We start from the raw sequence: 12,583 nt of genomic DNA on the forward strand, positions 1-12,583 counted from the left end.
GTCCCTTTTTCCCCCTTTCAGTGGACACTGGCCCCTAATTACCGCAATTCAGCAGGGGGTCTTTCATTAGGAGTACTGGACTCCCCCGTGCACGGTTTCAGCTCCGACCCTGGACAGCGGAAAAAACGTTGAGATCTGGTTTGAGGACCCAATTGTTGAGAAAAGTCTCTCAATGAGACTCAGAGTTGCTGGAGTCAGTTAATGCAAAGGTTTAATCTTGCAGCAAGTTCAAGAATGTGTGTGTGTATGGGTGTATGTGTGCGAACGTGTGTGAGTTTGTGTGTGTGAGAGTTTAAAGAACCTGTTATCCACAGGCAGGCCTTAACTAGTATGGCACGGGTCCAGCCTGTCTCATCTTTTTTGGAAGGTCCAGCGCTCGGCCGTAACCCTTCTGTCTGTTTGGACTCTCACATACATTCGGTTAATCATAGAAAAACGAGAACAAAACTTTTTAGCCCCTTAAATTCATAAAACAGACATGGTGCAGTTATTTCCATTCTAGAAAATAAGAGTAATCACCACCATTCCTATAAATTCTGGATATTCTAACAATCTGAATCTTTTTTAAATGTTCGATGAAGCCCTTTGCTGTTCTGTTTAGAGACTCAGCTGATCATAAACCAAGTTTTGCTCTTGAACCAAGCTTCTAAACTCTTCACCTTTTTCATTTCTCAGTTAGTATTCACTTTAAAACTGATTAAAAGAAAAATTAAATGAATGCCTATCAACAAATGTGGGATCTAAACTCTAGTGCTTCCTCTAAAATAATTTCCTTTCTCAATTCAGAAATGTGTGTGTGTAAGTCACAACACCCGTGACACCAAAACGGCTTTCTTTTCTCTCTTTTCTCTACACTCTGCACTGTGAGCACACACAACAAATCAGAAAGGCTTTTTTTCTCTCTTTTCTACATTATGGACTGTGGGGACACAAAACCGCTCTCTCTTTTTTTTTTTTTGATTGTGTGCCAGGGCGTTGTCTCACGTATTAGATTATGCTTAAGATACGAATGAGTTTATCAGTCACATCAGAATCCATACATACTGATCCTCCCGTAATAAAATGGTCGGATCTTATCAAACACACTTTGTTTCTTGTGACAAGTCAGCGAAACAGCGTATACACGTCAAGACACTGAATCAAGTTTGCCACAAGAACTCATAAGTTTGGCAGTATTGCTCTGCCGTCAGCAATCATACACCCATTTTATTTTCATGAGACATGTGCAGGCACCTGTTCATCTACTGTTCTATCACTATGAATTAGTTTATCTATTATCAATAAGGATACTTCTACAACTACTATCAAAGTATGTCCGGACTTCTTATGTTGTCAGTTGCTATATATCAATAAGTGGGTTGCTACTGAAAAGCATTAAGCATGTCACACAGCCCAAACATATAACATTTCAGGACACACCACACAGTTAACAACCACAGTGAAGCGTGTCAAAGCCCAAACATGTAACATTCAACAGGACACTTACACAACACATTCAAATCAAACAGTCAGACAACATACAAGAACCTATACCCCAGCCGGCATTGCTCCCTGCCTATTTTCCTACAACTCACTATGTGTGCGCACACCTTTATTCACAAACTCTTCAACTTATACTCTTTTACCGAAGCTGCTACAGCTCGATTGGCCAAATACCCTTAGATCCTATTTCGGTGAATTTGACATCTGCCTTGCATGTAACAGATTAGCGGTTTAGCAGTTTTAATTTAGTTTGAGTGAAGGAATTCATTTTATAGCAAAATCCGAAATCGTGAAGAACTCATGGAAGTAAGCTTATTCTCGGATTCCTGAATCTTTAGATTTGCTCTTTGTTTTACTGCAAAGTACAACGTTGAGCAGCACTAATGAGTTGTTTCTATTTTTGGCAGGCTTTACCTTTGCGGATGAAGCCCTTTCTGTCTGTGCAAAAGAAATCTTGTTACTGTGCAGAGTGACTTTTCTGAGTAGAGTCGCCTTACTTGTTGCGACTGTGCCAATGTTCGAAGCTGGAGTGCAAAGTTGTTGCTTGAATGGTGCTCGCTGGAGCGTGCGGTAGTGTAAAGTTATACCATTTAAAAGGGCTGAAGAGTGCTCAGTGCAGCGGGTGGGCCGAGGTGCAAAGTGACACTATGGCCATAAAAAGAACACCGCTACAAGTGCGCATTGTGCCAGGAAGGGCCCTCGGACGTGAACCAGTGGACAGTTATCGCTTCTCGGCCTTTTGGCTAAGATCAAGTGTAGTATCTGTTCTTATTAGTTTAATGTCTGATGTGTCCTCTATGCGAGGACTACATATTAAATGGATTTGTATCAATAGGAGTTGAAAAAGGAGCTTGCTCCGTTCACTCCAAGCATCGACCCGGTACTGTAGTGCCCCTGGGAACGGTGCGCTCTCCTCTGCTCTTGTGAAAAAGCAAACAGCGGTGCAGGATGGAAGTTTCAGGGAGCCCAAGATGAAACTTTCTTTTAGTCTGCTGAGAAAAGAGAGTGAATGCGAAGTAGACTTTAACACGGTTCTGGGAGCGAGCCGAGTGCGGGCTAACCAGGAGAATTGCTTGAAAGAAACGCGACACCGAATGAGCGGTCAGAACAAAGCCTCAATACGGTGTTCCTGTGGTGTTTTTATAAAATGTGGTGAAAAAAAAGGTGTGAATGCCCCATAGAAAACTAAAAGGTGGAGCGGAAGTGTTCGGCTGCAAGAAGGTGTGAATGTCCGACTATATTTGGTGAAAAGCAGGTGAAGCAAGGTCTGAATGCCCAACCTTACATTATCAAAAGCGAGATCAGAGGTTTTTGGCTGCAAGAAGGCCATAGTTTGCCAAAAGTGGGTAAGGTGCGAATGACCGACTAAATATCAACAAAAGTGGGGGCGGAGGTCTTCGGATGCAAGTGGGTGTGAATATCCCACCATAGAAGTATGGTGGAGAGGAAGCTGTGAATGGCCGACCATAGTTTGCAAAAAGCGGGTGAGAAAAGGTGCGAATGTCCAACCATACATGATCAAAACAGGGAGCGGAGGTGTTTGGCTGCGACAAGGTGTGAATGTCCACCCATAATTAATGAAAAGCGGGCAACAAGTAGGTTCGAATGCCCAACCATACATCATCAAAAGCAGGAGTGGATGTGTTCGGCTACAAGAAGGTTTGAATGTCCAAGCATAGTTTGTAAAAAGCGGGTAAGAAAAGGTTCGAATGCCTGAACATACATCATCAAAAGCAGGACTGGATGTGTTCCGCTGTAAGACGGTGTGAATGTCCGACCATAGTTGGTAAAAAGTGGGTATGAAAAGGTTCGAATGCCCAAAATCGGCTGAAAAAAACTGTGTTCGGCTGCAAAAAGGTGTGAATGTTTGACTAAAGTTTGTAAGACAAGGTTCGAATGCCTGACAATGTATGATCAAAAGCGGGAGCGGAGGTATTCAGCTGCAAGAAGGTCTAAATGTCCATCATTAATTGCTAGAAAACATGAAAGAAAATTTTCGAAAATCAATCTGCATATGATGATAAGTGGGAGAGGAGGTGTTCAGCTGCAAGAAGGTGTGAATGTCCTACCATAATTGCTGAAAAATGTGTTAGAAACGGTAGGAATGCCGGACCATACATCATCAAAAGCTAGAGAGGTGGTGTTCGGCTGCAAGTAGGTGTGAATGTCTGACTAAAATTCAAATATATTAACAAAAGCGGGAGGAGAGCTCTTCGGATGAGTGGTTGAGAATTTCCAACCGTAATCTATAAAATGCGGTGAAAAAAAAGGTGTGATAGAAACCTAAAAGGTGGAGCGGAAGTGTTCGGCTGCAAGAAGGTGTGAATGTCCGTCTATAGTTGGTGAAAAGCAGGAAAAGCAAGGTCTGAATGCCCAATCTTACATCATCAAAAGCGAGATCAGAGGTGTTTGGCTGCAAGAAAACGGGTTAGGTGTGAATGACCGACTAAATATCAACAAAAGTGGGGGCGGAGGTCTTCGGATGCAAGTGGGTGTGAATATCCCACCATACAAGTATGGTGGAGAGGAAGCTGTGAATGTCCGACCATGGTTTGTAAAACGCGGGTAAGACAAGGTGCGAATGTCCGACAATGTATGATCAAAAGAGGGAGCGGAGGTGTTCGGCTGCAAGGTCTGAATTTCCAACCATAATTTGTAAACACCGTTGAAGAAAAGCCTCGAAAGCCCGACTATACACCATCAAAAGCGGGAGCAGAGGTGTTCAGCTGCAAGAAGGTCTGAATGTCCACCAATAATTACTGAAAAATGGGTAAGAAAAGGTGTGAATGCCCAACTATACATCATCAAAAGCAGAAGTGGATGTGTTCGGCCACAAGAAGGTTTGAATGTCCGACCATAGTTTGTAAAAGGCGGGTAAGAAAAGGTTTGAATGCCCGAACATACACAATCAAAAGAGGGAGCGGAGGTGTTTCTTTGCAAGAAGGTGTGAATGTCCGAGCATAGTTTGTAAAAAGTGGGTAAGAAAAGGTTCGAATACCCGAACATACACCATCAAAAGAGGGAGCGGAGGTGTTCCGCTGCAAGAAGGTGTGAATGTCCGAGCATAGTTTGTAAAAAGCGGGTAAGAAAAGGTTCGAATGCCCGAACATACACCATCAAAAGAGGGAGCGGAGGTGTTCCGCTGTAAGAAGGTGTGAATGTCCAACCATAGTTGGTAAAAAGCGGGTAAGAAAAGGTTAAAATAACCGACTCTACACAATCAATAGCAGGAGCGGAGTTGTTCGGCTAAAAGAAGGTGTGAAAGTCCGACCATGGTTTGTAAAAAGCGGGTAAGAAAAGGTTCGAATGCAAAAATATACACCATCAAAAGCGGAAGCCGAGGTGTTCGGCTGCAAGTAGGTCTGAATGTCCACCCATAATTAATGAAAAGCGGGCAACAAGTAGGTTCGAATGCCCAACCATACATCAACAAAAGCAGGAGTGGATGTGTTTGGCTACAAGAAGGTTTGAATGTCCGAGCATAGTTTGCAAAAAGCGGGTAAGTAAAGGTGCGAATGCCCGACAATGTATGATCAAAAGAGGGAGTGGAGGTTTTCGGCTACAAGAAGGTTTGAATGTCCAACCATAGTTTGTAAAAAGCGGGTAAGAAAAGGTGCGAATTCCCGAACATACACCATCAAAAGAGGGAGCGGAGGTGTTCCGCTGTAAGATGGTGCGAATGTCCGACCATAGTTGGTAAAAAGCGGGTAAGAAAAGGTTCGAATGCCCGAATATATACCATCATAAGCGGAAGCGGAGGTGTTCGGCTGCAAGAAGGTGTGAACGTCCGACCAAAGTTTGTAAAAAGCAGTTAAGAAAAGGTTCGAATATCCAACCAAACATAATCAAAAGTGGGAGCAGAGCTGTTCGACTGCAAGTAGGTGTGAATTTCCACCCATAATTCCTGAAAAATGGGTAAGAAAAGGTGCGAATGCCCAACCATACATCATCAAAAGAAGAAGTGGATGTGTTCTGCTACAAGAAGGTTTGAATGTCCGACCATAGCTTGTAAAAAGTGGGTAAGAAAAAGTTCGAATGCTCGAACATACACCATCAAAATTGGAAGCGGAGGTGTTCCGCTGTAAGACGGTGTGAATGTCCGACCATAATTGGTAAAAAGCGGGTAAGAAAAGGTTAAAATACCCGACTGTACACAATCAATAGCGGGAGCGGAGTTGTTCGGCTACAAGAAGGTGTGAAAGTCCGACCATGGTTTGTAAAACGCGGGTAAGACAAGGTGCGAATGCCCGACAATGTATGATCAAAAGAGGGAGCGGAGGTGTTCGGCTGCAAGGTCTGAATTTCCAACCATAATTTGTAAACACCGTTGAAGAAAAGCCTCGAAAGCCCGACTATACACCATCAAAGGCGGGAGCAGAGGTGTTCAGCTGCAAGAAGGTCTGAATGTCCACCAATAATTACTGAGAAATGGATAAGAAAAGTTGTGAATGCCCAACTATACATCATCACAAGCAGAGGTGGATGTGTTCGGCCACAAGAAGGTTTGAATGTCCGACCATAGTTTGTAAAAGGCGGGTAAGAAAAGGTTTGAATGCCCGAACATACACAATCAAAAGAGGGAGCGGAGGTGTTTCGCTGCAAGAAGGTGTGAATGTCCGAGCATAGTTTGTAAAAAGTGGGTAAGAAAAGGTTCAAATGCCAGAACATACACCATCAAAAGAGGGAGCGGAGGTTTTCCGCTGTAAGAAGGTGTGAATGTCCGACCATAGTTGGTAAAAAGCGGGTAAGAAAAGGTTAAAATACCCGACTCTACACAATCAATAGCGGGAGCGGAGTTGTTCGGCTAAAAGAAGGTGTGAAAGTCCGACCATGGTTTGTAAAAAGCGGGTAAGAAAAGGTTCGAATGCAAAAATACACACCATCAAAAGCGGAAGCCGAGGTGTTCGGCTGCAAGTAGGTGTGAATGTCCACCCATAATTAATGAAAAGCGGGCAACAAGTAGGTTCGAATGCCCAACCATACATCAACAAAAGCAGGAGTGGATGTGTTTGGCTACAAGAAGGTTTGGATGTCCGAGCATAGTTTGTAAAAAGCGGGTAAGAAAAGGTGCGAATGCCCGACAATGTATGATCAAAAGAGGGAGTGGAGATTTTCAGCTACAAGAAGGTTTGAATGTCCAACCATAGTTTGTAAAAAGCGGGTAAGAAAAGGTGCGAATGCCCGAAAATACACCATCAAAAGAGGGAGTGGAGGTGTTCCGCTGTAAGATGGTGCGAATGTCCGACCATAGTTGGTAAAAAGCGGGTAAGAAAAGGTTCGAATGCCCGAATATATACCATCAAAAGCGGAAGCGGAGGTGTTCGGCTGCAAGAAGGTGTGAACGTCCGACCAAAGTTTGTAAAAAGCAGGTAAGAAAAGGTTCGAATATCCAACCAAACATAATCAAAAGTGGGAGCTGAGCTGTTCGACTGCAAATAGGTGTGAATGTCCACCCATAATTCCTGAAAAATGGGTAAGAAAAGGTGCGAATGCCCAACCATACATCATCAAAAGAAGAAGTGGATGTGTTCTGCTACAAGAAGGTTTGAATGTCCGACCATAGTTTGTAAAAAGTGGGTAAGAAAAAGTTCGAATGCCCGAACATACACCATCAAAAGAGGGAGCGGAGGTGTTCCGCTGTAAGACGGTGTGAAAGTCCGACCATAATTGGTAAAAAGCGGGTAAGAAAAGGTTAAAATACCCGACTCTACACAATCAATAGCGGGAGCGGAGTTGTTCGGCTACAAGAAGGTGTGAAAGTCCGACCATGGTTTGTAAAACGCAGGTAAGACAAGGTGCGAATGCCCGACAATGTATGATCAAAAGAGGGAGCGGTGGTGTTCGGCTGCAAGGTCTGAATTTCCAACCAATAATTACTGAAAAATGGGTAAGAAAAGGTGTGAATGCCCAACTATACATCATAAAAAGCAGAAGTGGATGTGTTCGGCTGCAAGAAGGTGTGAATGTCCGAGCATAGTTTGTAAAAAGTGGGTAAGAAAAGGTTCGAATGCCAAAATATACACCATCAAAAACGGAAGCCGAGGTGTTCGGCTGCAAGTAGGTGTGAATGTCAGATCATAATTTGCAAAAAGCTGATGAGAAAGGTGTGAATGACCGACAATAATTACTGAAAAATGTGTTAGAAAAGGTAAGAATGCCGGACTATTCATCATCAAAAGCAGAGAAGAGGTGTTCGGATGCAAGAAGCTGTGAATGTCCAGCCATAATTACTCAAAAACGGGTAAGAAAAGGTAGTATTGCCAGACCATAAATGATCAAAACAGGGAGCGGAGGTGTTCCGCTGTAAGAAGGTGTGAATGTCCGACCATAATTGGTAAAAAGCGGGTAAGAAAAGGTTAAAATACCCGACTGTACACAATCAATAGCGGGAGCGGAGTGGTTTGGCTACTAAAAGGTGTGAAAGTCCGACCATACATCCTCAAAAGCAGAACTGGATGTGTTCGGCTACAAGAAGGTTTGAATGTCTGACCATAGTTTGTAAAAAGCGGGTAAGAAAAGGTTCGAATGCCCAAACATACACCATCAAAAGAGGGAGCGGAGGTGTTCCGCCATAAGAAGGTGTGAATGTCCGACCGTAGTTGGTAAAAAGCGGGTAAGAAAAAGTTCGAATGGCCAACCATACATCATCAAAAGCAGGACTGGATGTGTTCGGCTACAAGGTTTGAATGTCCGAGCATAGTTTGTTAAAAGCGGGTAAGAAAAGGTTCGAATGCCCGAACATACACCATCAAAAGAGGGAGCGGAGGTGTTCCGCCATAAGAAGGTGTGAATGTCCGACCGTAGTTGGTAAAAAGCGGGTAAGAAAAGGTTAAAATGGCCGTCTGTACACAATCAATAGCGGGAAGGGATGTGTTCGGCTACAAGAAGGTGTGAAAGTCCGACCATGTTTTGTAAAAAGCGGTTAAGAAAAGGTGTGAATGCCCGACAATGTATGATCAAAAGAGGGAGCGGAGGTTTTCGGCTGCAAGAAGGTCTGAATGTCCAACCATAATTTGTAAAAACTGGGGAAGAAAAGGCTCGGAAGCCCGACTATACACCATCAAAAGCGGGAGCAGAGGTGTTCAGCTGCAAGAAGGTCTCAATGTCCATCAATAATTGCTAAAAAACATGAAAGAAAATTTTCGAATATCAAACCGCACATGATCATATGTGGGAGAGGAGGTGTTCAGCTGCAAGAAGGTGTGAATGTCCACCCATAATTCCTGAAAAATGGGTAAAAAAAGGTGCGAATGCCCAACCATACATCATCAAAAGCAGGTGTGAATGTCAGATCATAATTTGCAAAAACCTGATGAGAAATGGTGAGAATGCCCGACTATACACCATCAAATGCGGGAGCGGAGGTGTTCGGCTGTGAGTAGGTGTGAATGTCCGACCATACTTGCTGAAAAATATGACAAAGCAGTTTATGACATATGACATATGATATATAATAATAATAATATGACACCTCCGTTCCCTCTTTTGATCATACATTGTCCGGCATTCGCACCTTTTCTTACCCTTTTTTACAAACCATGGTCGGACTTTCACACCTTTTAGTAGCCGAACAACTCCGCTCCCGCTATTGATTGTGTACAGTCCGGTTTTTTAACCTTTTCTTACCCGCTTTTTACCAACTATGGTCGGACATTCGCAGCATCTTACAGCGGAACACCTCCGCTCCCTCTTTTGATGGTGTATGTTCGGGCATTCGAACTTTTTCTTACCCGCTTTTTACAAACTATGGTCGGACATTCAAACCTTCTTGTAGCAGAACACATCCACTTCTTCTTTTGATGATGTATGGTTGGGCATTCGCACCTTTTCTTACCCATTTTTCAGGAATTATGGGTGGATATTCACACCTACTTGCAGTCGAACAGCTCTGCTCCCACTTTTGATTATGTTTGGTTGGATATTCGAACCTTTTCTTAACTGCTTTTTACAAACTTTGGTCGGACGTTCACACCTTCTTGCAGCCGAACACCTCCGCTTCCGCTTTTGATGGTATATATTCGGGCATTCGAACCTTTTCTTACCCACTTTTTACCAACTATGGTCGGACATTCACACCGTCTTTCAAGTGTAACACCTCCGCTCCCTCTTTTGATGGTGTATGTTTGGGCATTCGCACCTTTTCTTACCCGCTTTTTACAAACTATGGTCGTACATTCAAACCTTGTAGCCGAAAACCTCCACTCCCTCTTTTGATCATACTTTGTCGGGCATTCGCACCTTTTCTTACCCGCTTTTTACAAACTATGCTCGGACATTCAAACCTTCTTGTAGCCAAACACATCCACTCCTGCTTTTGTTGATGTATGGTTGGGCATTCGAACCTACTTGTTGCCCGCTTTTCATTAATTATGGGTGGACATTCACACCTTGTCACAGCCAAACACCTCCGCTCCCTGTTTTGATCATGTATGGTTGGACATTCGCACCTTTTCTCACCCGCTTTTTGCAAACTATGGTCGGCCATTCACAGCTTCCTCTCCACCATACTTGTATGGTGGGATATTCACACCCACTTGCATCCGAAGACCTCCGCCCCCACTTTTGTTGATATTTAGTCGGTCATTCGCACCTTACCCGCTTTTGGCAAACTATGGCCTTCTTGCAGCCAAAAACCTCTGATCTCGCTTTTGATGATGTAAGGTTGGGCATTCAGACCTTGCTTCACCTGCTTTTCACCAAATATAGTCGGACATTCACACCTTCTTGCAGCCGAACACTTCCGCTCCACCTTTTAGTTTTCTATGGGGCATTCCCACCTTTATTTTCACCGCATTTTATAAAAACACCACAAGAACACCGTATTGAGGCTTTGTTCTGACCGCTCATTCGGTGTCGCGTTTCTTTCAAGCATTTCTCCTGGTTAGCCCGCACTCGGCTCGCTCCCAGAGCCGTGTTAAAGTCTACTTCGCATTCACTCTCTTTTCTCAGCAGACTAAAAGAAACTTCCATCCTGCACCGCTGTTAGCTTTTTCACAAGAGCAGAGGAGAGCGCACCGTTCCCAGCGGCACTGCAGTACCGGGTCGATGCTTGGAGTGAACGGAGCAAGCTCCTTTTTCAACTCCTATTGATAAAAATCCATTTAATATGTAGTCCTTGCATAGACATATCACATATTAAACTGATAAGTACAGATGGATTATGTGCAATTAGTAAAGAGAGTAGAGGACGATCTCTCTCGTTGGAAGTCCTTACCTATATCACTTATGGGGAGAGTTACAACCATTAAAATGATGATACTACCAAAAGTTAACTATTTGTTCTCAATGATCCCCATAAAACCATCTGCTACTTGGTTTAAGTCACTAGATTCATGCATCTCCAAATTTCTGTGGAAAAACAAACCACCACGTATTAGTTTAAAAACCCTACAGAAGACCAAGGACAGTGGTGGATTAGATTTACCTCATTTTCAGCACTATTCCTTAGCCAATAGGTTACAATATATATCAAAATGGTTTAAACCTTGTTGTTGTCACAGTTCCCAGAGACGTTGTAATCGTTGAGGATTCTATATTCACCCCCTCATTAGAGGCACGTGTTGCAGATTGATGACACTGAATCTTCTTCTCTGTTCATTGCTGGCATCATTCCCAGCATCGTAAGTGTTCGTGGCATTGTTAGCCTCTTCTTCTGGATCTTGATATCGAGCATCCTTTTGTATTTCTGGTTTGTAAGTCCTCTCTCTTCGTTCACCGGAGTCTTCGTCTCTTTGTCCTTGAGTTTGGTGATTTTTTCTTCTTTTGATGCCTTGACACAGTGTGACAGGTGATACCACATGGGAGATCCTTTAACTTGGACTGCTGTCCCTGTGCTGCGAAATGGCTGTGCTGCTCAAATGGTCTCTCCTTCATCATATACACAGTTATTTATACATCACCTTCCACCATGAAGCGTTGTCCCTTTTTGTTTCTCTCTTTGTTCTTAAAATGCTGTTATAAATGTCTAAACCAATCCATTAAACTAGATAATTTTGGCAGTAAAGCGATCTACAATGTGCTTGGTCGCAAAGCTGCTCATCTGTGGTAAACAGCTCTTCAGAAAGGCATTCTTCAATTGATTTCACTCATTTTATGTAATAATTTTGTGATTTCCTACAAAACTACACTTCTTCTCCCATCTGTCTGAGTATTTAATATTGTCTGGGTCCCGTTAAAACATGTATTTTTCCCATCTAATTCCTTGTTTGCTTTAAAACAAGTATTCCCCATTTTATATCCCTTCAGTAGCCAACCAGTTTGTATGGAGTACACTGGAGCAACTTGACTGATCAGTAAAACACTGCTTTTGTTGTCACCGCAAGGCTTCCCCCGTCGGTTGTTTCACTGAGACACTACTGAGTAACTACAACTCAACACAGTTTATACACATAACATTCATATACATACTAACAAACAAACAAACAATAATTTATCGCAATTTTCTCATCTCTGTTTGAACGTACACCCAGGTAAATATTCCTGTAGTCTTCTCATACCGACTATGGACCCATTCATTGTTTAACTTCACTGTTTTGCAAATCCTAATTGAATATTACACATTGACATTGAACTTTACTGGATAAGCAGGTCTTCATTGCATTCAGCAGCCTATATGTGAGCATTTATTTGTAAGCTGTTCTTCTTTGCATTTATCAGCAGCAAGCAATTCTTCACTGCACATGCATATGTAAATAGTAAAACAATTCCAATGTGTTAGCGAAACCTTCTATATCACAGTGGTTTCTAAGATCTATTTTAAGTTCTTTGCCATCAGTGAGATGACATTGTTTACAAAGTGTGTCAAATTATCACTGAAGATCTTTTCAGGAATTTCAAATCTAGAAATGAGTTATTTTACGCGTGATTTTGCTACTGAGAGTGCATCTGCTTGTGCACATGGAAATATTTCAGACCATTTGGTAAAAACCTCTGTTGTCACTGAGCAGAATCGTTTCCCTTAACATTAATTTAGTTCAATGAAATCTACAAAATAATGAAATAATGAAATCCAAACAAATATGTTGAAAAAGATACACTGGCTTAGGGAATTATCTTCGTTTTGGTCTTAGATTGCCCTGTGGAATGTATTTTGCACATATTT

General features: G+C 42.7%; 1 non-coding gene and 1 pseudogene across 1 annotated transcript; one reads left to right on the plus strand and one right to left on the minus strand.

Annotated features, from left to right (window-relative positions):
- The first annotated feature begins 2,205 nt into the window (after positions 1-2,205).
- LOC140285449 (U2 spliceosomal RNA) lies at positions 2,206-2,396 on the plus strand. Its single transcript, XR_011910487.1, has one exon. It is a non-coding gene; the product is annotated as a U2 spliceosomal RNA (small nuclear RNA).
- Positions 2,397-10,486: 8,090 nt separating this feature from the next.
- On the minus strand, positions 10,487-10,663 carry LOC140285390 (U2 spliceosomal RNA; annotated as a pseudogene).
- Between the last annotated feature and the right edge of the window lie 1,920 nt (positions 10,664-12,583).

Source organism: Leuresthes tenuis, unplaced genomic scaffold, assembly GCF_036924035.1.
Source record: "Leuresthes tenuis unplaced genomic scaffold, fLeuTen1.0.hap1 SCAF_40, whole genome shotgun sequence".
Taxonomy (NCBI): Eukaryota; Metazoa; Chordata; class Actinopteri; order Atheriniformes; family Atherinopsidae; genus Leuresthes; species Leuresthes tenuis.